Source organism: Ambystoma mexicanum, chromosome 12, assembly GCF_040938575.1.
Source record: "Ambystoma mexicanum isolate Mex_15411 chromosome 12, UKY_AmexF1_1, whole genome shotgun sequence".
In the NCBI taxonomy this organism is placed as follows: domain Eukaryota; kingdom Metazoa; phylum Chordata; class Amphibia; order Caudata; family Ambystomatidae; genus Ambystoma; species Ambystoma mexicanum.
The window spans coordinates 17,485,969-17,509,713 of record NC_090936.1 but is presented as its reverse complement, the minus strand read 5'-3'; the positions used below and the strand labels follow the sequence as shown (position 1 = coordinate 17,509,713).

General features: G+C 47.2%; 1 long non-coding RNA gene across 1 annotated transcript in view; it reads left to right on the top strand.

Annotated features, from left to right (window-relative positions):
• Positions 1–23,745, top strand: part of LOC138513182 (uncharacterized) — a 964,728-nt gene that overhangs the window by 517,415 nt on the left and 423,568 nt on the right. The window contains exon 4 of the long non-coding RNA XR_011281724.1: positions 16,174–16,464. This is a non-coding gene — a long non-coding RNA (uncharacterized lncRNA). The remainder of the gene's footprint in view (positions 1–16,173; positions 16,465–23,745) is intronic.

The following is a 23,745-nucleotide window of genomic DNA, read 5'->3' as shown; positions in this document are numbered from 1 at the left end:
ATGCTTCTTCGTTCGCCCTCGGCGCTGTCCTGTCACAGATCTGTCCTACCTCTGGCAAACTACATCCGGTAGCATATCATTCTCGCAAGTTCACCAGTACCGAGGCCCATTATACGGTGATGGAGAAGGAGCTCCTGGCGATAATGGATGCCTTTTCGGGTTTGGCGACACCACCTCCTGGGGGCCAGACATCAAGTCACTGTATACTCTGATCACCAGAACTTGCAGGACATGGCTTCATTGAAGTGTATCAATAGTAGACAGGTCAGGTGGCATCTGTTTTTTGCCGATTTTGATTTCCGCATCATGCATCGCCCTGGGGTCGTTCTCCAGGCGGGGTCTCCCTGCCAAGTTACCCTGAGACTCTTCTCAACAAATGCCACGTGATTTGTCTTTGTACGCCTTCTCTCCCTTTGTTGGATTCAGTGCGGGAATGGACAAGAGGTGACCCTGACCAACTGCAGGAGTGGGACCCAATTTACCATGAAGGGTTGCCCTTTGTCCACGATCGCATGTTTCTACCCACACCCGACACCCGTAATTTGGCCCTCGAATGGTCTCATGACGCTCCCATCAATGGACATCCTGGCCAGAAACGCACCATGGACCTCCTTAAACGCTGGTGTTGGTGGCCCTCCATTAAGCGTGATGTAGAGGGTTATGTGAACACTTGCTCTGTTTGCGCACAATGCAAACACCGAAGGGGTCGTCCGATAGGACTTCTGTTACCGCTACCCATACTCCCAAGGCTATGGCACACGTTAACCATGGATTTTGTGACCGATCTCCCCAGGGTTCGGGGTTTTGATACCATCTGGGTGGTAGTGGATTCATTTACTAAGATGGCCCGATTCGTTCCATGTAAGGGGATTCCCACAGCTCCTGTCCTGGCAGACTTGTTTTTGAATCTGTGTTCTCTTTGTTTGGGCTTCCCTCCGTTCTCATCTCTGACCGTGGTTCTCAATTCACCTCACGCTTTTGGCGTGCATTGACTAAGCTGCTTGGCATTGATACACAGTTTACCTGGCCTACCACCCCGAGACCGACGGCCAGACTGACCGGACTAATCAGTCCATGGAGCAGTATTTGCGCTGCCTGGTTATGCAGCAGCAGAACTCCTGGCTGGGCGTTTTGCGCCTCGCCGAAATCGCCTATAACAACGCGACTCATTCTGCCACGGGCCAGTCCCCTTTCTATGCCCTTTACAGTCAGCATCCCAGGGTATTGCCCGTTCCTGATTTTTCCGTGGCCTCGAATCCTGCTGCTGCGGCTTGCCATAGGGACCTGTCTTCTGTTCATGCCCGTACTCTTGCTCACCTTGGAGAGCCAAAAGCCTCTATGAAGGCGGGTGTTGATGGGAAACGCTTGGCTGCGCTGGCTTTTTCTGTGGGTTGCCGTGTATGGCTATCCTCTCGTCACCTGCGCCTAGTTGGTTGTCGCAAACTTCTTCCCCGCTTTGTTGGTCCCTATGTGATCTCTCAGGTGATCAATCCGGTGGCTTACCGTCTGGTTCTCCCTGCTTCCTGGCGCATTCACCCCGTTTTCCATGTCTCCCTTCTCAAACCCTGCCCCAATGCTTCCCGTCTCCGTTCCCCTAAGGCCCCGGTGTCTTTGTCCACCCCTGATGTGTTTGAGGTATCTGCTATCCTGGGTTCTCGTTTCTTTAGGGGCCGTCTGCAGTACTTGGTGGACTGGACGGGGTATGGTCCGGAGGAAAGTTCTTGGGTCTCGGCCGTGGATGTTCACGCTCTCCGACTGGTGGCCCGTTTTCGTCTGGACCATCCATCCTGCCCACGGGGTCGTGGGCCCTTGGGGGGGCTCTGTTAGGCACTCTGTCACTCATCCACACACACCCCAGAACACCGCTAGCATTTCCGCTACACCTTCCTCCCACTCGCACAACATTTCCAGGGTACGAGACTCACGTGCTTTGGTTGCCCCGCAGGACCGATTACCGTGTGCCAGGTGCAATATGCAGGCCCGCCTACATCCCTTTTTGCACTGGCAGTTGCCATGGAGATCGCACGCTAGGAGGATCGGCAGAGCGCTTCCGCAGCGCCCAGCTGATTCTACCAAATCACATGGTGTGTGGCGTCTGTCACGTGACAGCAGTACGCGTCACGTGATCAGGAAGCGCCCAATACAAACGCTTGATTCCCGAAACAGTCCTCGCTTCTCAGCTGTCTTCTGGACCCTGTTTGGCGTTACGTCTTGTTTAGCTTCCTGGAAATACCTCGACCTCGGATTACTCACCTGGACTTCTTTGGATTTCCCTTTTTGATTTGTCACCTTGGAAATGTTACCTCGTTGCCGACTCTTGGACCGTCCTTCACACTGCGCTTGGATTTCCCTTGAACACTTGAAAATACTTTGGCTACGTTCTTGTTCTCTGGCAGTTACGCTACGCAACCAAACCCTTCGCTCAGGTGAGTTAGCCTGCGACCACAGGACTCGGGGCTGCCTCGCACTTGAGTCTCGAACCACCACTAGGTTTACCGCATTCTGACCCATTGGATAGGTAAGACCCTTTCAACTTGTTATACTCTGCATTGCATTACTGTTATTGCCTGGTACTTAATATCGTTTTTCCTACAGCGGCTTTGTGGTTCTCGAGGCTCCGTGGATCCAGGCAGCGACATCTCCCACCTGTGGCCCCAAAGGTCGCACAGGGAGTACTTTTGGTTTCCCTGTGCGTCACTTGAGGACGGAGGTATCTTCGGTCTACACGACTCTCAAGTCAGAACACCCTGTGACTGCACCACCATGCACCAGCAGGGATGCCCCGTCCCAGGCCCGTCCGCAGGTAGGGGGGAGGCCCACGTCATCTGACTCTCCACTAACTGCGGACAAGGAGTCCCATGACCGTATGGGCTCCGTCCTGTTTGGTGTCGCGTTGCGCATGCCTGACATTCGTGATGACGTGCGTGCTTCCTGGGGTGAGCATGCATGCCATCATGAAGAGCTGTGTGGCAACGTGGCACTATTGGGAGGGGCCCTGGTCGGTGGGTTCCTACATGTGTCGCGCACTCTGGCAGACCTCTCCTCCTCTGTGGAGACTATGCGCCAGTCGTTCTCCCTGCCATCTTCCGGCCCAGATTCCACCAGGGCCGCCTGTGGACCTGGCCCGACCAACTCAGACAGCTTGGTGGAGATCCCATCCCTGCCACAGTCGGGAGTCGGCGGTCCAGCAGGGGTGGACACCCCAACAACTGGAGACCAGCAGATGGAGGATGTGCAGGCATCATTGGACAGGGCACATGGACAGCAGCAGCAGGCTCTAGGTGGGAGCAATGATGGCTCTGGGCCATCAACATCAGAGGGGGAGGCATCGGCCAGAGGGCAGGAGAACCCTGGAATGGCAGTGTCTTCCGTGTGGCTGCGCTTAGGCCAGCGCATAAATGCAGAGCAGCGGCGGGCGGAAGAGGCGTGGCTCACCATGGTCAGGGCGGAGTTCTCCATGCATCGGGCATTGAGGCGGGTTGAGTGCATTGAGGCAACTCGCAGGGAGTTGGAACAGGCCATGAGTGCATCCCTGCGAGACCTCGGGGCCAGGACAGAGTCCCGCCTCATGGAGTTCGATGATGCCCTGGCCCACAACATCACGGAGTGAGCCGCTGGACTTGCCCGCCGCCATTGTATATAGTTAGTTAGTGATAGGTTTCCTTTCTTTTTTTTTTATTTTGGGACGCTTGGACAAAGCCCCATGTTTTTGTATATGGTTGTAAATTAGGTAGGGTTTTGTATATAGGTTTCATTTCATTTGATGGGCTCATGGACCCTTGTTGCAATATTTGTACATAGTTGGACAGTGATTTTTTTTCTTACATCATTTACCCTCACCATGGATCAATGGATTTTTGGGATTTTGGTTTCCTTTGGATTTACTTTGGTGGACAAGGATTTTTGGCAAACTTTATTTTGGATTCATTTGGATTGTGTCGTCATTATTATTTATTTTTGTTTTTATGGACATGCCTTTTTTCTTATTTATGATTATTTTCATGCTTTGATTCATTTTTATGATTTTTGTGCACAATACATTTTGATTTCTTACTTCCATGTGTGGTATTTACTCTTTGGTGTACTGCATGTCACAATGTGGGTTTACACAATCACTCGCGCCCAGTGTGTGTGTGTGTGACGGATATGTGTTGATGTGCATATTTGACTTTTGGTTAGTGACAAGTAATAGGCCTTTCACTGTGGGGTGGATGGGAAACTTGTTTGTGTCTCAGGACTGGGGTGGCGTGCAGTGGGATTTTGAGGGCCATGAATGTGCATCTATATGACATGTTGGGTGGGGACCTGAGTCGGGCCTGACACTCAATGCTGGGTGGATGGGGGTTGCTGAGGGACATGAGTCGGGGCCTGCTGGCAGGTGCACGTCAATGCTGGGGGGTGGGGGTGCTGGGGGACATGAGTGGGGGCCTGCTGGCAGGTGCCCCTCACTGCTGGGGGTGGGGGTGCTGGGGGACATGAGTGGGACATGAGTGGGGGCCTTCTGGCAGGGGACCCTCACTGCTGGGGGGTGGGGGTGCTGGGGGACATGAGTGGGGGCCTGCTGGCAGGTGCCCCTCACTGCTGGGAGGTGGGGGTGCTGGGGGACATGAGTGGGGTCCTGCTGGCAGGTGCCCTTCACTGCTGGGGGTGGGAGTGCTGGGGGGCATGAGTGGGACATGAGTGGGGGCCTGCTGGCAGGTGCCCCTCACTGCTGGGGGGTGGCGGTGCTGGGGGACATGAGTCGGGGCCTGCTGGCAGGTGCACGTCAATGCTGGGTGGATGGGGGTTGCTGGGGGACATGAGTCGGGGCCTGCTGGCAGGTGCCCGTCAATGCTGGTTGGATGGGGGTGCTGGGGGACATGAGTCGGGGCCTGACCCTCAATGCTGGGTGGATGGGGGTGATGGAGGACATGAGTCAGGGCCTGGCCCTCAATGCTGGGTGGATGGGGGTGCTGGGGGACATGAGTCGGGGCCTGCTGGCAGGTGCCCGTCAATGCTGGGTGGATGGGGGTGCTGGGGGACATGAGTTGGGGCCTGACCCTCAATGCTGGGTGGATGGGGGTGCTGGGGGACATGAGTCAGGGCCTGCTGGCAGGTGCCCGGCAATGCTGGGTGGATGGGGGTGCTGGGGGACATAAGTCGGGGCCTAACCCTCAATGCTGGGTGGATGGGGGTGCTGGGGGACATGTGGGCTGGCTGGGGGGCTTCGCCAGGGTGGATGGGCTGCCTGTGGGGCATGGCCAGGGGTGCAGTGTGTTCCCCTGTGTTGTGGTCTGCCTGCAGGCCCTGGGGAGGGGGGGGAGGGCACACCTGGAGGACACACACTGCCAATTCGTTGGGGCACACCCGAAATACACGTACCCCGCTCGCACAGGGCCAATCGCATGTGATTCTCCCCGTGCACCCCCGAAATACACATACCCCGCTCGCACAGGGCCAATCGCGTGTGATTCTCCCCGTGCACCCCCAAAATACACGTACCCCGCTCACACAGGGCCAATCGCGTGTGTAAAACTTCCCGTGCACCCCTGAAATACACGTACCCCGCTCGCACAGCGCCAATCGTGGGTAAAACTTCCTGCACACCCCCGAAATACACATACCCCACTCGCACAGGACCTATCGCGTGTGGTTCTCCCTGCACACCCCCGAAATACATATACCCCGCTCGCACAGGGCCAATCACGTGTGATTCTCCCCGCGCACCCCAGAAATACACGTACCCCGCTCGCACAGGGCCAATTGCGTGTAAAACTTCGTGCGCACCCCCGAAATACACGTACCCCGCTCGCACAGGGCCAATCGTGGGTAAAACTTCCTGCGCACCCCCAAAATACACATACCCCGCTCGCACAGGGCCAATCACGTGTAAAACTTCCCGCGCACCCCCGAAATACACGTACCCTGCTCGCACAGGGCCAATCGCATGTAAAACTTCCTGTGCACCCCCGAAATACACATACCCCACTCGCACAGTGCCTATCGCGTATGATTCTCACATGCACCCTCTTAAAACACGTATCCCGCTCGCACAGGGCCAATCGCGTGTGATTCTCCCCGCACAGCGGGGTACGTGTATTCGGAGGGGTGCGCGGGGAGTTTTACAGGTGTAATCGTGGTTGGGGGCTGTATGCTGGTCCACTGGCCTTTGCACCATATACGGGATTTGTGCGCTGTTCATGGCACCCGGGGAGGGGTTGGGGGTGTAACTGGCGCTGCTGCAGCATCGCTGCGCCACTCTGCGCCACGGCTGGTTATGGATGTTTAAATCCATGAATATGCTGTGCGCGGAAATGGATTTTGGCGCACGCGGCTGGTGTAGGCTGCCACACGCGCACACTGTGCGCCAGCCGCGTGTGCCACTTGTGCGCTGAATTATATGAATTACCCCCATAGTGTCCTTAGGACATCCCCATTTTGTTTATTTACGAACATCCCAGGACACTTGATGTGTTCTTAGAACAGTTTCAACCTGCCTACGAACAGTACGGACAGCTATAGTGTGCTTAGGACACCCCCATTTCGTTTACTTACAAACATTTCAGGACACCGCGCGAGTTCTTAGAACAGTTTTGACTTGCCTGCGAACAATACTGACAGGCGTAGTGTTCTCAGGACACCCCTATTTTGTTTATTTACGAACATTCCAGACACCTGTGTTGTTCGCAGACACCAAAACTGACTTTTTTTTAAAAAAGCACAAAGGACTAAATTAACACACACACAACATTTATTTTTCATTATATTATATATATGTACAATTTATGATAGAGAAGGGGAAGCCGAAACTGACACAAACACGGGGGAATTGGTGTTTTCAAGAGGATGGACAGGAGAAGATAAAGGGATGGAAGTCTCATCAACCCGTTTTTCGATGTGGGGAGGGTTTGGGGATAATTGACTGGGATATGGAGAGGGGGAGACAGGTACATGTTGCACAATGGTATCTAATTTTTTCTTTTATATGGTTCTCCACAAAATCTTTCAAAAGGTGGAAATGTGTCATGAGCTTGTTCATGTTTTCTTCCATGCACTAGAGAGTTTGTTCTAAAGTATCTTGTTGTGTATTGTTTTCAATGTTTGTATGGTATGTTATAAATATATATATATGTTAAGTGCACATAAAGTAATGCTTATTAATTTGGTTATATAGAGAAGTGTCTACCATTAGTTTCACTATCTTCAGACATTTCACCATGTGGGAAATTCTCCTCAAGCCATTCTAAAGTATTTGACATTTCTGTGAGGAAAAAAAATATATATTACTTTTATTGTATCTAATATAGACATTTTAGAAATATATAAGAAAAAAGAAGTTTACTTACTAGATTGTGGTAAATTGTCTTCTCACTGTTCTGTAGATCTGCTGTTGCTCCTAGTTGTGCAGTTTGTGTGAGGTAATTGTGTTAGAAGCATATCTTTCTTGTTTTGGTATATTCCATTTTAGTATACATGGTATTTAAATGGATGGTTGATGCGTTATATATATAGGTTCTACTTCTTATTTATTACTACATATAATGTGTTTGTGTGTTGGTTTTTCAACTTGTGCAGTGTTCATATGGCATGATATAACAATTTAAAATACCCCTGAGTTTATGGGTAGTGTTGTTGTTGTCCATGTCCGTCCGCGGACATTCGCACAGTCCGCGGACATCAAAATCTCTAGCTGGGGGTTCAATATGTTCTATGTTACATGTATATAAAGTCAGGGATATTATGGTTAAGTTACACTTCTAAAAACCTATGAAAATTAGTAAAAAATCTTTGTTAAAGGGACGTTATGGTTACGTTGCGCTACTATAAACCTATCAAATTCAGTAAAAAACTTTGTTAAAGGGATGTTATGGTTCCAAGTAAAACCGAAAAACCCTTGAAATTCACCAGTTATGGTAAGCTAAGCAACCATAACTCGTGCCACCATGCACTGCTAAGACTAACACCCAGGATATCAAAGATGAAATCACAAATGTCATTGATGACATCACTGATGACATCACATGTGCATTTACTTTTCATGAAAACTCTGTACAAGGGATTCTTATAATGTTGACCAAAAAGTGTCAAGGATCATTGGAATAAATATCATGAGCTATTTAGTACATTAAGCAATGCATTGATATAAATAGCATTCTATTATGAAGTTCTATCCAGTACACTAAGGTACTCATGTAGAAACATCGGCATTGTGTGCAGCATACATGATGGAGGTGCAATATCCATAAGTTTGCCATGTTGAATAGTGAAATGATAACTGCTTTCTTATTAGAGTTTTGCGGCGTACTGTGAAACATGTAATAAGTAGCTAATAAAACCCACTTAATACATAATTGCATTATTACAGACAAAACACAAAGAGACAACAACACATACAAATATGAGTATATACAGGGAAAGTGAAGTAAGCAAAAAAGCAGAAGTAGTAGCAGAAAGAGTTCATAACCTAACTGATTATCTTTATGCAGAGAAATGATTGCTCTGTTTCAAAGCTGCTACTTACCCTATGTATGTGTATCACATGATGTGACTGGACCCTAAGGAAAGGAGTGTGAGTACAATGTATACAAATATGAGTATATATAGGGAAAGTACAGTAATGAAAATAAAAATAAACTATGAGAAAGTGCTGATAACCCTAATGATTATCTTCATGCACAGAAAGGATTGCTCTCTTCCAAGCCTGTGTCTTCCGCTATGTATATGTTTCATATGGTGTGACTTGATCCTAAGGGAATTACTGTAAGAACATACTTGAAGGATAAGTCTACAAATATAGTACCTTTTCAATTTTTAGTTCTTGACTGTTACTGAACAAAACTATGTGGTCTAGATATGTCAGTAAAGGAAAAAAGGGGGAGCCAAACATGTGATGTCATCAGTGATGTCATCAATCACATTTGTGATGTAATCTTTGATGTCCTGGGTGTTAGTCTTAGCAGTGCACGGTGGCGCGAGTTATGGTGCTTAGCTTACCATAACTGGTGAATTTCAAGGGTTTTTCGGTTTTACTTTGAACCATAACGTCCCTGTAACAAAGTTTTTTTACTGAATATATATCTAATTCATTGCTGTTTCAAGTTTGTTTTCATTCAGTTAGGTATTCAATATGCATATTTTTGCTTTAGTTCAAATGTTCTTTCAGTTTGGTGTTCGATGTGCATATTTTAGCTCTGCTTCGAGTTTTCATTCTGTTTGGCATTCAATAAGTATTATGCAGCAGTTAATTAACTATGCTCAGTGTTCTCGAGGCGCCCTTGCTTTGAGTGACCTCCCCGACACTCACTGGTTCTCTGTGTCCTCTCCGTTATCTTCTGCTGCCTTTGATCTGTTTCCCAAGTCGGTGGGACGTCCGCTGTGATCGCCGCTCACACTCTGGGTGTTTGCATGCAAACTCTGGTGGGACTGCCTACCCGGCGAGGACACGGACTGCGTCCCTTCTTCTTTCCTGCTTGCCTGCAGGATCAGCAACATGCTTCATAATACTGAGGCCCCCACACTTGTGATAACCTAATGACTTAACGTGCCTGGAGCTCCACACATCCTCTGGGCATCAGCCGGCATCCCGGCTTCCTTGCAGACCCCACCATGGCTGCCTCTTCACATCACAAGTCCCCTACTGGTCTCTCCCACACATGTCTCCCTATTGTTGCTCCCCTCGCTGTTTCACAGGTCTCTCTTTATACACCTGCAATCGCTTGACAGGTTGCAGGTGTGGGGTCATAATTAGGCTTGCCTGACCTTCACATCCCTCTGCAGGCAGCTTCCTCATCCCAGTACCAAAGTGGCGAAATTAAGTTTGAGTGTTCATTACTCTTAGTCACCTCTTCCTCGTCCCAGTACTATCAGATGTTAAATATTGGGAAATGAGGGGATCTATGTTATAGTAGTCTATAAAGGCCGGGGGAGGGGTAGGTTGTTCATCAACAGGGAAAGGGAATACCGTGTCTCGCCTCTGGGCACCCCACTCCCAATTCCCAAGGACGCTCCACCCCTTGCTTCTGCACCCCAAGAGTCAGGATCCAAAAACGATGGCCTTTCCCTGGCCACCTGAGAAGAGGCTCCAGGGGGAGTAGGAATGAGAATACCCTCATGCTTCTCACAGGTCTCACAACATGAACACGAACAGTGATTTTCAGCAGATTTTGGTGTATTAGGAATCTGAACAATTTGATTAGTCTCAGAAGTGAAAATATGAGACGAAAATAACTATGCAGGGGAAGAAATCAAAGAGGCCTTAAGAGGGATTTAGCAAATGCAGTGCTGCAAAAGGATGCGGTGAATGCCAGCAGCCAATAATGTCTGCAAATCTCCCCCAAATCAGGCATTGCACATTTTAAGGGAAATATAATGAAAATGCTGAAGGTTTTGACAAAGTTTCAGGCACAATGTTCTTAATGCTTTCATCAGTCATTCTTCGGTAATTAATTATTTAAATGCCAATGATGATATTACCATGAATAATATTTTTGTTAACATATGCTTTTGTCCCCTACATCATATTCAAGTACTTTAAAGTTTGGGAGCATACATAACTCATTATAAAGGAATCGTTATAAAGGATTGAGGGTTGAATATTAGCCAGTGCAAAGCATTACAATGTTTTATGTAGATGGGGGCATAGCTCAGTGGGCTAATGTATTCTTCACTGTAACGATTTGGGTCTGACCTACAGCCCAGATGTTGAGACCTTTCCACACACATCATTTAAAAAGATATATATTTTGGGTGTTTATTGAGCAAACAAACACATTGTTTCCTTGACTTTTTTGCAACACACAGTGCATGTGTGCATTTCCATGCATGCAATGTGTGGCTAACCTTGCAAAATAAGCCCACAGGAAAGCACTCAGCTCGTGCGTGGTAGTGCACATTTGCAGCTTGTGTTACGGTGATATTGTGGTTAAACATGTGGCATGCTAACTAAAGGGAGTTTTGCAGCTGGCTTCGAAAGAAAGCATGCCTTCCTCACACTGCATCAGCCACATCATGTTTTCCTAAGTGTGGAGGCTGTAAGGGTGCAGAAGGAGGAGACTGACACACAGGCGTTATGGTGATTCTTAAAGACCATTATTAGTTGTGAAAATAATGAGAAAAGCCTAACTTTCCCCACTTCTATGAGGGGGTTTCCCTGCTGCAACTAAAATACTAAGGGGCCTGTCAGAATGTTTATATCAAAAGAGTCCACCGTCCTGAGTCAAAACTCTAGCTCTGTCCCTCACACTTATAACTAAAGTAAAAAGGCTATGTGAGTGTTCTTGGTCCAGGAGATTAACTCCCTTTTCCTGGACTGGATGGCGCCTGTCTAGATGCAAGTTCTTCACTCCAGGGGGAATGACTCCCTTCGCCTGGATCACTGGTTTGATCCTCTTCGTTTTATTTTCTCAGTTCACAACACCAGGGGGAATGACTCCATTGCCCTGCTCTTTCCTATTACTTTATTTCCAAAATGTACAACATCAGGGGGAATGACTCCCTTCCCCTGGACCCACTGATCACTGGTTTGATTCTCTTGGTTTGTTTTCTCAGTTCACAACACAAGGGGAATGACTCAATTCCCCTGCTCTTTCCTATTACTTTCCTATTACTTTGTTTCCACAAAGTACAACGTCAGGGGGATGTCTTCTCTCTCCTGGTCCTTCTCAGGCTTGGCTTCACAACTGCCACGGGGAATGACTCCCTTCCCCTGGCCTTTCTCACTCTTTTTTATTTGAGGGTCCCAGACCCTGGATTCTGTTTCTCTCTAGTTTTGCCAACTTGGTTTACTCCCCTGCCAAGTATGACCATGAGAAAGACACCTCTCTTCCTGATTTGGGTGTCAGACCCTGGTTTCTCTTTCTCTCCAGTTTCGTCTACTTGGTTCACTTGATCGGCAAGTACTGACATAAGGAAAATTCCTCATCTCTAAATGTGGGTTCTCGACCCCTCTCTGGTGGCTAGTCATTTTCACTATGATACTGGACTGAGGAATCGCTCCTAGAAGGCAGACCCTCCTTGCTGTCCTCCCTGTAGCCCTATCAGGCCTCCGGAACTTCCCTGTACCTGCCACTGAGATTGGGTAGCTCTCCTGTTCTTCCTGGGATCGCACGTCCTGCCACGCGCACCAGCATTGCTTTTTCCTTCATGTCTATCGGTCTGCTTGGGTGTTCTGTCTGCTTCTCTACTTCCCGGCTTCCAGACTGCTAGCAGACCAATCGGTCCACCTGCTCACTACCGTGCCACCACATGGTTTTTCAGTCCTGGTGGGGAGGTTACTACTTGCTTGACCTCTTCTTGACATCATGGCCACTCACCTGCATCCGCCTCGCTTTCCTAGTTTCTCCTTGACAGTGATTTTAAAGTACCAGGTTTATTGAGGGCCGGACCTCTCAAGTCATTCTTTGCTCTTTTATGATGCAGGCTCGACCCTGTCGCAACGTCCACACCAATTATGGTAGATATAAAGTTAATCTTACTTCCTCCAACGGGCCACTTTGTCCCAGTACTTGGGTCATGCGAACTCCCAGGGCTCTCAAAGATCTTCTTCGTCCCAGTACTTGGGCAAAGTCAACCTCACATATGCTACTGCAGTATATGTTGGAAGTGTGAGGTATGGAAGTGTGGGATGTGAAGGTGGGAGTCACGTGTTGGGAAGGTAAAGGGAGCGGGTGGTGGGTTGGTATACCGTGTTCTCCCTATATGATCGTCCTCGTCCCGAGAAGGGGAGGCTCTCCCTGTGAGATCCTATCGGGTAGCGGCCTCAGCTCCCCGGCCTCATGGGAAGGGGCTCCCCCTTGGGCAAAAGTGATGTCACAAGTTGTAGAAGTTAGTCCGAGACAATTCTGGCATGCCAGGCATCAGGAAGTTATCCATTTTAAACATATTATCAAAATCAGATGCTTTGCTTTCCAACAGATCAGCAACATAGCTGAGAAAGTGTAAAAGAAATGCATGCATTTACTGCAGATGCATGCAGTTATTACACAGCCTTTGTATGAAAAATGTGGCCATGTGTTGATGCATGAAGAAATGTCCATAAAAGCAGTCACTAGTGCAGGAACAACAATTTGGCCCAATCATACTCCAGTGACCAGTAAAGGTGGGCATGGTTGGCATGGCGGGCAAGGCAGCATTGAGGTGAACAAGGTTTGCAGAAAGATTTTCTTGGAGCCAGAGGTGAATGTTCCCATCGCCTTTATTGAGGAGCATGAGGGTGACCTGCTCAAGCTGCAATGGGAAGAGAATTACTGTGGCTGAGCACACTGCGGTATGGGTGGAGGGAAGTACCAAAATGAATGATGCCAAAGCCGTGCTCCCACACAGTGTGAGGGACATTTAACAATGCTGGAATCACATACAGAGCTGGGACAAGGCAAAAGTGGGCAAGCCAAGGACACATGCCAGTGGGCCTAGTGGAGAAAGCCCCTAGCATCAACCTTCATGCCAACAGAGGAGGTGATAGTGACGGTTTTCCCTGATGCAGAAGTCACAGGAATCAAGGAGCTGGACAGGGCAGCAGAGGAACATTTGACCATGTTCATGAATGGTTTGGTGTGTGTGTAAGGAGGCGGGGGTGTATATGCAGAGGATAGCTGTGCGTGTGACTATAGCAGTTTGTGGTCTAAATGAGGTGGAAGTAGAAGGTGTTGGATGACAGGGGAGATGGATGTACTGTAGAGTTGTTGTAGAGGATTGAATTGTGTGATTGTATTTGCGGTGAGGGGGGCAGGTGCAAGATGGAGTGGATTGTATGGTGGGACTCCCAGGGTATGGTGCAGACAGTTGTGGGAAGGATATTATTAGTTCTTAAGAGTGGGTTGAAGTAAAGTGAAGGGATAGGAGGTGATACTTACACTATAAATATGTCCATGCAATTCTGCGTGATCTACTAATGTACTCAATCTTTTTGGAATATTGTGGCAAGGAATGAAGATGGGATGGGTGGGGGATCTGTGTCCTCCCTTGGAGGTCACATAGAGGAGGTGGTCTGGGATAGACACTTTAAGAATCTATGCAATTCTAAAGGTGTACCTCCTTAGGCCATGGGCTAATATCCCTCCAGTATGATCAGGTTGATAGTTGATATCCCATTGTGCGGAAGGAGCTTGACTCTGTACTGAGGAGGCAGAAACCATTTACAGCCTCAGCTGTAAATGGAGTCCCCCATACATCTATTTTGTTTCTGGATAGATTTTATGATGTCCTTTTTTAGCACAGGCTTTTAATGGTATCTTCTCCACAAATGACATTCCGAAGAGATATAACATGATTGTGCCAATTTGCCAATCTTCCTAACCACCAAGTGGACGGGATTTCCAAGTTGCAATTTTGATTTGATGTCCGCTAATAACATTCCTTCTGATGCTCAGCTGGCCCCAGGACTACTACCGGAACTATTCCTCAGTGCCTCAATTTGTATTTTATTCAGGTAAATGGGTTTTGGTCCTGAACTCTCCTGTCTCCCTGGCCTTTATGGATCTTAGCTCTGCCTCTGACCATGAACATGAGACTCTCTGAGAAACTCACACTGTGATGGGGTCCCCAAACCATTAATCTGCACAAATGAAGCCGTGCACAATGATTCTGGGGTCCATGTTCGGTACGGTTCTGACAGCGAACTAAGTCAACAAATCCTGGTTAATAAGGGAGTTCGCCAGGGGTGTGTCCTGGTTCCGATTCTTTTGAATCATTATGTTAATGTTCTTGCATCCCACTTGGAGGCTACAAAGACTGATGTTCCCGGAGACCGATCGCTATCAGCTAAGCTGATGATGCTGTTCTCCTGGCCCAAATCCCTTGATCTTTACAGATATCGGTTGCAAAATTCTCTGTTTATACGAAGGCCAGGTGTTTGAAGTTAAATCTGTCCATTTGTTTTGTAATGTTTGTTTCTCGAATTTGCACTAAGTTTCCACCAGTTATTATGGACGGTCAGCGGCTCTCACAATGCTGTTCCTTTGACTATCTGGGGATGCGATTCAAGGGTAGATTGAATCGGGATGACCAGATCTCCAAGCAAACAGTTAAAATTCAACAGATATTAAGGGTAATTTTCAGACTTGGAGGGATTTGGAAATACCTCTCTAGAGCACATGGTAACAATCCACAGGATCCTATGGCTGTGAGATCTGAGGGCACGTGAAGACGGAGCATCTCCAAAAAGTGGAGAATTACTTCCTTACGTGTCTATCGAACGGTCTGCCTTCAACTCCAGTGTACTCAGTGCATATTGAAACCACAACCAATTTCCTAGCTGGCATTTTCTTTCGAAGGCCAATTCAAGCACGGCGGGCTCTTTGGGCTCGCTAATATGGCACCCGAACAAAAGATCCAATCTCTTTGGGTGGATATAACAAAGTGGACTGGCTAGCCCCTATTAAGGCCTTGTTAAACAAATGATCTCTGATCTTATTTTTTGAGAACCCTGAAACTATTAGCAGCATTTCTAAGCAAGACCTAAAAAGCAAGGCTTTTGTCATTCTTGGAGGCCATCCGAGAAGACGGTATGTTCCTGAAACCCAAGGTTGGAGTTTACATCCCGCTATCTCCAGTCAGTGGGCCAGCAGAGTACCTTTTGAAAGTCTCTTTCAGTCACCATATGTTTTTTCTTACTAGAGCTAGGTTTGATAGCCTTCCAATAAGGGCAGTTACCTATTAGTGGGAGACAGATTCAATAGAGAGATCTAAAAGAAGATTTATCTGTGGGGTAATGGAGAACTTGACTCATCTTGTCCTATTTTGCGCACTGTCCAGTGGCATAAGGAAAACATTGTTACTTGGTGCACTTAGAAACAGTGGGTTAAGGCACCCCCAACTGGCAATGATGTTCCTCTGAAGCTCCTCAAATGTGGCAGTCAATTTTGCCCTGGATAGTTTTTTGCAAAAAGCCTGGGTAAGAAGAGGCAAACTGATTGGGGGAAAGAAGGAGTTCTGCTAACATTTGATAACGTATGATGAGGAATTGTTCTTGTTGTTGTAGGGGAGATCTTTGATCTTATCCTTGTGATAAGATGTGTTGTATGTTTTGTTTTGTGTATTTCTTATGGCTGTTTTCCACAAAATGTCTTTTGATCTGTTTTATGGATTGTACCAATCGGAAATAAACTTGATTGATTGCTTGTAATGTTTAATCTGTCTACACATGCATCCGTCCTGCAAAATAATCACCTGCCTCTGACAAATACACTGTCTCCACAGATGCAGACCCAGCAGACATGATGCAAGAAGACACATAGGAGCCACTCCCTGGCAAAGAGGTCAAGAATTGCCCCGTGGCAGACGTTGCATATGGACGCAACACGAGAAGCCACACTATTCGGAGGCGCAGATGCCGCAAGGTCTGACAGATCATGGCCTGGGACACCCATGAGCTCCACTCTCTCCTGTCAATCATCCAATGGGACGTGTTTATAGACTCCACCCCCCACTCTTCAAACAAGAGAGGTTGACTGAAGAAAAGATGCTGCAACACCAGTTCACCGCTGCATGGTAGGACACTTTCTGTGGTGGCACGCTTGGCATCATTTCAGGCTTGTCTGAGACTGGACCCATAGGTATGAAAGCACCTCTGCCTTTAGGTTCAGACATTGTAGGGGCCATCACCTAATCACATCCGTCTTGGTGGAATATGCCGTCACTCAAGTTGCCACATCCAGCAACAGCACATGGAGTAGACCCATCCGATCTCTTGTTCCAGCTTTATGCCTAAAACACCAGCTTCTGGCACCACACAATCCTGAATCAAGGGTCTTTCTGCAGGGGGAACGTTATAGATAACTCTTTCTAGGATGCTGGTTGACAAAGCTGGATCCAAGCAAGACCTTGTGGGTGGTACACCTCCAAAGAAAGGGAGCCTTCAGATAGCAACACACACAGACCTCAGCATGCCTACCATGGTGCCACACTCAGATAACCCAAATGGGCACTTGCTGGTTGGGGCTGTCCACAGATACAGGTTGGCAGTCTAAAGGCCAGGACATAGAAATCCTTAGGGCTGCCTGTATTTGGCAGCTTTGGGCATGTGAAGTATCTACTGTGTGCGTGGAGCAGTGACGCCGGCTCACCTATGAATGGAAAATTATGTGCGGTGTAGGCGGGACCGTGGCGGGAGAAGATTGGCAGCCTCTGCCCTTCCTTCTTTTCTCCTGAGGGCACTTCCTGGAGGCTATGCAGCAATCCTGACAAGAAGAGTAGCCCAGTGCAGGGTATGTACAAAATGCATAGTGTGTGTGTTTCCATGGGGGTGCGTGCATGCTACTATGACAGTGGCATGTGGAGAGGGGGTGCATCTCAGGCATCCCCTCCACAACACATTCAAGGGACGTGTGTTCATGTTGAGGGTGGAGGGGAATCCGGACTCGGGTAAAGTGAAACTCTGACCACCATGGGCTTAACTGGGTAAACACACGCATGGGATTATTTATTGCAAGGATCCTTGCCACTGGAGGGATTATAGAAACCGAGTGATAATGCGCTTTACTGGGGCAGCTCTTGCATGAGTGACATCACAATGGACCATTTGCAGAACCCGAGCTGACGTCGACTGGGGCATGAGGCCATCTTGGCATGTGGTGGTGGTTGGAGGGCTGAAGGGCCAATCTAGGAGCCTTGGGGGCCGCCGGGCCACTAAGACATGGGCTATAAAACAAGAGCACTGCTCCGGGTGCGGCGTACACCCGGGGTAACCCAGCATTTCATCACTTAATGCCCTGCTTGCTGTTAGAATTGTGTTGATTTATGTAACTGCCTGATCTGACTTCACAGGGGAAACCTTCCTCTCATCCTGCTACTAACCTTCCGGTCACTTGAAAGTGGCCACTGCTGCTTCCTGTGTCTGGTGGCGACCAACCAAAGCGCCTTCCGACATTCTCATGTGCTTGCCAGCACTACAAGCGTCCTCATTACCTTGTGGGAAAGCGCGTTAACAAGAGGGCGGGTGTCAGTCACTAACGCGCCTGCCCTTTCTATGGGGGCTTACAGCGGACATGACGCTGCTATTCCAAGTCCCAGAACTCCCCACTCCCCTTGAGAAATACTTAGGCCCAGTTAGGAAGAGGTGTGCGTCACTATGTAACTACACAGCACTGGCATATATGTATTAGCTACATCGTGCAATGGAAATATGCCAAGGTCAAAAGAAAACGAATTATTAAATCCAAAAGCGTTGTCCTTGGCACTAAAAAAAGCAAAATAATAAATAAATAAATACATTATCCAACCAAAATCTAATGAAGGCTAACATGTTCCAACTGATCTAACATAAACGTGTTTCGTGCTAACATCGAGAGTAATGACCCGAAACGTTCTTTTTGAAGCTCTCTGTGTTAAAATAATATTTGACACTGACAGCATTTGAGCAGGAAACAGTAAGCACAAACAACATGAAAAGAGGACAGGCAAAGAAAAATCAGCTTGCTGAAACCTTAACCCTTGGTTGCGTAGATGCAATCATGTGGAATGGATCAATAATTCAACAATAACTAGTGCAGCGGCAGCAGGGTTGGACTGGCAACCAAGAGAGGTCCTGGAAAGAATTACACACATTTATTGCAAGCCCAACCTCTGCCCCATTAGAACATTTCGAAATAAAGGCCCATGATGCATCTAGTGGCTGAAGGCAGACCTGGTTAAGACATTTTTATTAGACAGTAACGGGTTTAGACCTCCAATTAAGCCGTTCTCTCTCAGAGACTGCTTTGAGAAAACATTGGAAAGCACTTTGAGTGCAAAGTTTGATGGTATGGCTTGACTAAAGCAATCTCAAAAGGGTTTCCATGAGGAGGTGTTCTGGGTGGGGTGGGGCAGGAAAGGTTGGGAATGGCTTTAGTGATTAGCATTTCCATATGCAGTCAATGGGTGGGCAAATAACCAAACAACCCCTACAAGCAGAGTGACTCTCCTCACATGCCATTTCTACCTAGCTGTACTCTAATGCAATCGTTTCGGCTTATAGGTGGCGCTATCACCTAAAAGCCAACGCTAAAAATGTAGTCAACGATCGCTCTAACAAATGCTTCAGACATTTTCTACCAGCAAACAGCAGGCGATTCAGCATGAAAACACTGATATCCTGCCTTATTATTTGCACATAGTCATGCCAAAAGAAAGTGGCGTTTATACATGACTTTCTCTTTCCATTGCTAATATTGAACTAGCCTCCAATGTAACAAAACCAATGTTGAAATGTGGTCGTAAAGAAAAAGAACATTCTTTGAAACAGAGCTTTTTATTGGACAGAATGTCGGAAGCTCTAAATTCTATTAGTACGCAAGTAGAAGGTGCTAGCTCTCATTTGGGGGCACGATTATGCTACTTTAGCACGTCATGCATGTCTATGACGAGTCAGGAGGCAGAAGTTTGGGAAGAAGCAAAGCAGAGGTCGGTGGAGAAGGTTCGTGAGAGTTTCGAGTTTGAGGAGCAGGTGGGGGATGGAGGAGGGGAATGGCGCCATGGCACCGGGACAAGGGTCATTGCCATAGGACTTATGAATCTAACAAGCCTTACCATCAAACGTTGCACTGGAAGTGCCTGCCAATATTTTCTCAAAGCAGTCTCTTGACCGTTAAAGGTTTAATTGAAGCTGTAAATCCATTGCTGGTGTAATAAAAATATCTTAACCAGGTCTGGCTTCAGCCCCGAGATTTATAAGCACTATACGTGTCCTTCACTGAAGTCCAGTCAAAAACAAGCAAGAGTTTTGCCGTGTGTACAAGTATTAGGAATCGGCCACACACTGCTATTAGATGCCCAGGTACTCGCACCATTTTGCAGCTGCTACTATTAATGACCAGTTAATACCACTACGGCCGTCCCTGGCAACCTTTTCCCATGCCTACATAAAACCCCAAACTGTTGGCATTGCCAATACTTGCATAATGTGAGGTTTTTGACAGGTAGTTGGAAGACATGTTCTCTAGTACATACCTCTACGTGATCCATCTGCAGCAAAATGTGTGATAGGGCATTGGCTTGGCGTGTGCGTGCTCTTTATCGATTCGTCTGGGAATCATTTTAAGTTGTATACTTGTGATTCTCTAACAAGGATGAAACATAGTCCCAGCAGTCAAGAAACAGCAGGACGAATGTGTTCTGTCAGGCAAGGCTGATCTGCAAATGCATTGCAATCTCTTCCAAATTGCAATATTTTAATACCCAGTGCCTTTCTTTTAAACGCCCTATGTTGTGGTTTTGTTAAACGACTGCACAACATTGAAAAACGAGATGTGAACATATAGATTATAAAATTAATACTTTCTTGGAATAGCGATATCTCTTTTTGTAAAGGTTATAATATAACCAAAACAAATACATGAATAATAATGTACATTGAAGAACATAAATTAATAATACAAAATAAATAAAATAGTCTAAAGCAGGAATGAACTCCGTTTTGTTACAGCAAAACGAGTATTTTATTAAGAAACGGTACACATGTGTGCGCCATGGATCTCATTAGTGGGGCCCCTGAACCTCGTCCAATTTCTCTCCCATTTTGTTTTTGGCATTCAACAGTAGAAGACGGGGGGGGGCGGTGGGAGGGGAGGCACTGAAATGAAATGACACAATATACCCTAGGTCAAAGCAATCAAGTGGTGCTTGCAACAAGAGGCAGTTAATGCTCAATTAATGCCCGCGTTTTAGTACTGCTTGACTGCCTTTAATTTACTTATGGAAAAAGCTACTCATCGCCACCAGTTTCCTTCCAGACTTTAATTAAGAATTCATGGACGAGGCGCCTTCTGAAGGGGAAGCATGGAACATTAATTTAATATCTGAAAGTAATGGGCTGCTTTTAATCCTGATGTCAATGAGCCAGGCCTATATTGGGTGCATCAGTTCAGGGAGTTGACCCTGGCTGGGCCTTTTCCTTATATTCATTCACTGCTCTTCTCTCTGATTGGAATGCATCGTTTCAGGCCAGAATAAATATGTAGTGAAAATAAAAATAAAAACCTGGCAAAATGTATGTACAAAAAAGCATAGTTGCACAAGAATGCTAAACAATTTATAAAGAACTGCGATTAATAATCCTGTATACATAATTCTCTAAGGATGTCTGTGCATTGTGGAATGATCAAAAATAGTCCATAGGCGCCCCCCCCCATCTGCAAGAAGGAACACAGCTAAATTACCTGTACTTTGGGAAGGTACCCACTCGAGAGTCCACAGCCGCACTCTTTGCATTGTGGAACGACCATGCTCACACAGAGACATAGCACCTTCCGATTGAGTGCCTATGACTCATGGTTACAAGCAGTGGTGGCCGGAGAGTTTGAAAGGTGGTAGGCTACATATTTAGCAGGGCGAATGTGCAAGCGAGCGAGCGTAGCGTACGTGCCCGACCGACACCAAGAGGGATCCGAGGGGGGCGGGGATCCATGCAAAGCTTTGTAAGAATGACTTCCAAGATGTGCAACTTACTCCCCAAACCAACACAACCTGGACCTAAAAAGCATTAGGTTTTAGGCACTAATGGTAGCCACTATTCTTTACACGTGCAAGTGTGGTGGTGTATTTTACAGCAGTTTGTGTTGAGAATAGAATGGTACTATGATGTATGCATAAAGAAATTCGTACTATTGATATCCAGTAAGGCCTTATGCAAATCAGGCTTGGCCTCATTCCTTCTGCACGAGACCAGATGGGCATAGTGGAATGGTATCTAGCATAGATCTCTGGTGCAACAGCAAAGCAAGATGGTTAGTCCCTATTCAGAAATCCCCCCCACCACCAGAAAAGATCAGGGTCTCCAACATCTTTAATGCATATCGGGAGAGGAACAAGCTGCATAGTGTATTAACGCAAAGTGGCCCCCATTGTCACAGAAGAGTGGCCCACACTTAGCAGATAGGCCGTCCTTGCAGGCCTTGTGCTTTTGCCCTAAAGGCCAGTCCGAGCCTGGCTCCTGATACCCTGAGCCCTCGAGTCGGATCATTGGCCCCCGCAGTCTGCCATTTTCTGCATTAGTTATGTTCTAACATCTTGGCCTCGTTATCTGGAAAGCAAATCACTAAATTGCCATGAATAATGCCCTCTATTCGTAATCCATCCCTGAATGGTTCCCCCAAAACCCTTCCTCTCTCATTTCCCCTAATGGCTCTTCAAATGAGCTCCAGCATGCAATCGAGCATTGCAAACATCCCAAATAAATAAATAAACCCCCTCAGATGTGGCCATTATCCTGGTTGCTGCAAAGAGACCCCCTTCTTAAGGCAGTTCTGCCAGCCCGCATTCTTCGGGTTGGTGGTGAAAGGGGGGCCAGACTGGACCCCATGCGCTCTGCGAGTGTCCGTCCCCCTGCTGGTTTCAGATTAGGAAAAAGGAGGCACACTTAACTCCTCTCCTGAGAAGAGACACACATCCCAATTAAAGAATTGAGCTCTTTGAGGCATGGTGGTAAATAAGGTTTGGGTCTATTTGACCTAAAACATTTGACCTAATTACATTTAATTAGATTTGACCAAAAAAAAGGTCACAAACATTCTATCAAATGTTGGTCAATTATGCTAATACCGTCAAACAATGGTGCTTTGCAAGTGTGTGCTTATTTTCCCACTGCCCTTTAAATCCTCATTTATCTCTGTTTTCGTTTCAAAGGAATGTTTCCAATGAGTTTCCCAAATATACTCAACTCATCTAAGACCCTTTATTTTAACTCTTTCACACCACTCCTCTATTTGGCAAATGTTTCAAGTACTTTATGCATGGCTCTCTTCAACCTTTCGTTTACATCAGTGCAGTCATTCATAGATTCTTACATAGAAGTATATAAATGTATAATATAAATGGCTGTGTCCCCCCTATAGTTGTCTATGACATGTGCATGCCTAAACTCACAGCCCTTAGCCGCAGACCCCCAGCCTTGCGGCGTGCACCAGTATACCGAATAATGCAGCATGCATTTGAACTTCCCTATTCGAGTAAAAAACAGCGGAACCTGCTTAGCAGAGCTGTCCTCGGCAAGCGCGTCTACTTCTCTCAGTTCAACATCCTTTATTCCTGTGGCCCTGACGTGAAGCTTGCTATACTGCCAGGCTATTATGCACGTCTATGCAAACAGGGTGAGCATACTCGTCCGTGGCACTTAAGGGGTTAAAGAAATGAAGAAAGATGTAATTTAGCTATGCGGCTACGTGACACCCGCTCATGGATTCCACCTCTTTTCCTAGCAGGGGCCAGGCCCGGCCCAGATATGCAGCCCACACTGGCCTAGTGACTGTCAAATTAGGAGCATCGGACGTTGCGGGTCAACACATAAAAACACGTTTTCAAGGAATATGCTGATTTTTCTTGTTCGTGAATGGTATTGTTTGTTTATTTATTTGGTAATGTACACCAAACCCTTAGGTAGCTGTGCGCAACAGAACAAGTAAACTTAAGGCTTAGTTACAACAAATCCAGTGGGTACAGCATACAAATATATATTTCGTAGCCACTTACAGGTTACAATGCGGCAGTGGTACCATGGGTCACGTATAACAGTCACAGTGCAGAAGGTCATATAGATACAGCGAATGTGGTAGAGCCATAGGCCAACGTTGCTGAAGGACAGCGGAGATAAGATTGGAATAGCGATGGGGTGTCACGTACCAGGCGGCAGTCTTGGTAGGGGCAGAGTGAGTATTGAGCCAAGAACGCTTGCCCTGTCATAAGGCAACACTTGGGTGTTGCAGGTCTGCCAGTGTAGGACCGGTGCTTGCGAGTTGAACCTGAACTGGCTCCCAATATAGAAACACTGCTTAGCCATTGCTCACCCAAGACACAGCGCCT